General features: G+C 48.5%; 1 long non-coding RNA gene across 1 annotated transcript; it reads left to right on the plus strand.

Annotated features, from left to right (window-relative positions):
* Positions 1-667: 667 nt before the first annotated feature.
* LOC145807885 (uncharacterized) lies at positions 668-2,012 on the plus strand. The gene is made up of 2 exons (XR_014351284.1): positions 668-1,217; positions 1,298-2,012. It is a non-coding gene; the product is annotated as an uncharacterized LOC145807885 (long non-coding RNA).
* Positions 2,013-3,420: the final 1,408 nt, after the last annotated feature.

Below are 3,420 nucleotides of genomic sequence, written 5' to 3' on the forward strand. Positions count from 1 at the left end.
CTTCCTGGTCGACACCCCGGTCACTCTAGCCGGTATCCCGGACAACGTTCATTTAGAGCTCGGCGTTGAGGACACAACCCTATGGGGCAGATTAGACCAGTGTCCCTTCACCGTGCTGTCCATTATAGAAGGGGCCCTCCGCTTCCCGGTTAACCTGCTGATCTGCAAATTCTTGTGGCACACCGGGCTAGCTCCAACCCAAGTCTCAACCAACACTTACAGAATAATCAACGGGATCCATGAACTGAATAACCAGCTAGGAACCAACCTAGGACTAGCCGAGATACTGCGCCAGTATACCCTCGGGCATACCGACGATGGCCTTGCCTACTATTTAAAAATCAGACCGGGCAAGGAGAAGATAGCGACCGGCACCCCAGACAAGGACTTGCACGACAATGACTTTTTTTGGGTGTCTGGTAACTACGAAACAGCCGACGTACCGGGCTGGTTTATCAGTAAGAATTTCGGCGAGACATGTAAGCCGTGCTAATTGCTCAGTCAATTTGCCATATTTCATTATTCTATACTTAGCATTTTTTTTTCTTTTCTTTGCAGCAATCGAAGCCCTACAAGCCCACTATCATTATCCCAACGAAGCAGCCATCAGGACCGTGCTCTGCTACCACAACTGAGATTGTCACGAGCTCCTCGGTTACACACCGACATACAGATATTCAGCTCCACGCCGGAGTAAAGTCACAGACTTTCTTCATGCTCCATCTTCACCTCTCGATCCCACATTACCGGACGTGCCAATCATCCGGTTGACCGAGGCAGAAGAGATGGCCAAAAGAAGCCGCATCAAGAACCTCATCACTGCCACCTCGACCGAGATACCTAACATCCCGACCCGCTCGCCTGCTGCTGGGCAATCCAGTGGGACCGTGGTTACACTAGCGTCTCCCGCCACCGGGAAAGCCAGCAAAAACAACCGCCGGGCTGGCAAAAGGCCACATGCAGACCCTTCCACCGAGCTAGTTGCGGAGCTCAACACCGAGCAACCTGCCGTGATAACTGACCCAACTCCGCCATGGAGGCCCCAACTTAAGCACCGGGGTAAAGAGATCCCAGCAACTGCTTCTGTCAAAGGCAACAAGGAGCATCTGCTCGCCTTTGACCTCACCAAAGCCTTGCTGCTATCGAGCGACGTGGTCGGCAACGACCATGTGCCGGACACCCAGCTGGTGAAATCCTCGGTTAGGTCTATGACCAGGGTAAGAACTTTGCACATTTTGCCAGAAAAATTTCCAAGTGTTTGCTCGCTTTTCTTTCTAATCAACCCTTCTTCTTGCAGGCTATCCAGAAACAACACTTGGTCATGGAGCGCATTCACCGATTCCGGCAGAAGTCCACCGACTCTGCCAACCAGGTGGAACACCTTCAAGCCGAGCTCGGCTAGTCCAAAGCATCACTGTAGATGGCGAATTCTGACAATTCAAAGTTGCTTGGCCAGCTTGGTGTTGCCGAGCAAGAGAGTGATGCGCTCAAGACCGAGTTGGAGAGGTTGAAGCAATTGAGAAAGGAGGAACTAGGGGATGCAAACAATGCCGACTTCAAGGAGGTCGAGGAGAACTACACTAAGCAGGTCCATGCCACCCAAGACATCTTCTTCAAGGTGGGCTGGAAGGCTGCTTGTGAACAGATCGGCCAAGGACCTGATACCGACGTGTTTGCCTCTCCTCCAACTGTCTTCCTACTGACCTATCTCGTGCATGCCAACGACGTCTTCAGCGCGTTGCAGGCTGAGGCCGAGGAAGAAGAAGCTGAAGACGCCGAGGAGAGTGCGGAGGGTGACAACTGCCCAAACCAGGCCGGCCAGGAGAAGACCGGTGCCCAGGAGACCACAACCACGGTCGACTTGGAGGTCGCAACCGAGGATGAATTCACAGACCTTTCCCCCTTAGCTTAGTTTTCTTTGTCTTTCTTTTTGTTTGAACATGTAATCGGATTATCTGCCCCTCCTCTTGTAATTATTTTGCACATCAATGAAAAAGTTCAATTTTTGTCAAGTGTTTGCACGGTCTTCAAGCTAAATAACTTCAGCCGGACAAAATACTTCGGCAAAACAGACCATCTTGTTTAACTTATTTAACCGGAAAAGACATCTTGGTTTGAATCATAAAGTTGAGTAAATCATCAACTCAATCAACCGGAGTAAAGTATCTCGGTTGAAGTTTCACAAAAGTTTAATAAATCTTCAACTTAGTCAACCGGAGTAAAACATCTCGGTTGAAAACCTCAAAGTTGAGCAAATCATCAACTTAGTCAATCGGAATAAAACATCTCGGTTGACATTCACAAAAGTTTGAGTAAATCATCAACTCAGTCAACCGAAATAAAACATCTCGGTTGAAATCTCAAAGTTGAGTAAATCATCAACTCAATTAACCGGAGTAAAACATCTCGGTTGGAATCTCAAAGTAAAAAACAACAATCTGAATGCTAAAACAAAGATGAGACACTTATATTATATTGACAAAAAGAATATTGCATTCTGAAGTGTGAGGCAAAAAATTCATTTGCACAAAAAGAACACAAAAGCTAAAAATAGTACAGTTTAAGGTTTGCCGCATTCCATGGCCGGGGTATTCCTCTTCCCTCCAAGTGGTATGCCCCCTTGCCCGCCAGACCGGTTATTTTGTAGGGTCCTTCCCAGTTTGCCCCTAGTTTGCCTTCACCTGGCACCAGGGTGTTGCCTATGACCTTCCTCAAAACCCAATCGCCTATTTTGAACGGTCTGGGGTGTACCATTTTGTTGTATTTTCTTGAAAGCTCTTGTTGGTAGGCGGCCACATAGATAAGAGCCTTTTCCCAGCGTTCTTCCACTAGGTCCAATTCCAGGGCAATGGCTTCAGCGTTCAGCTCGAGCTCAAAACTTTCACTCCGGAGGGTGGGCATACCGACTTCCAAAAGGATGACCGCCTCCATGCCATATGCCAAGGCAAAAAGAGTTTCTCCGGTGGATCGCCGCGGGGTCGTTTGGTATGCCCAAAGAACGCTTGGGAGTTCCTCGGCCCATTTTCCCTTGGCTTTCTTAAGCCTTTTCTTCAACCCATCAAGAATGGTCTTGTTTGATGTTTCGGCTTGACCATTAGACTGTGGTTAAGCCAGGGTAGAGTTGTAGAATTCAATCTTCAAGTCTTCACAAAATCCTCTAAATAAGCGGCCGTCAAATTGGGTGTCGTTAACAGAGATCAAAATTTTGGAGATACCAAACCGCGTTACCACATTCTGCCAGACAAACCGTTTGACGTCTTTCTCCTTGATTGTTGCCAGACAAACCGGTTGCCTGGTGCCGTTGGGAGTGGCCTCACTATATCTAGCCCCCACATCGCAAAGGGCCAAGGACTGGTGAGGGGAAGAAGTTCCCTGGCCGGCTGGTGGATTTGGTGGGCAAACTTTTGGCACTTCTTACAT

The sequence above is a fragment of the Camellia sinensis genome, chromosome 14 (genome assembly GCF_055761805.1).
Source record: "Camellia sinensis isolate YWXY chromosome 14, ASM5576180v1, whole genome shotgun sequence".
In the NCBI taxonomy this organism is placed as follows: Eukaryota; Viridiplantae; Streptophyta; class Magnoliopsida; order Ericales; family Theaceae; genus Camellia; species Camellia sinensis.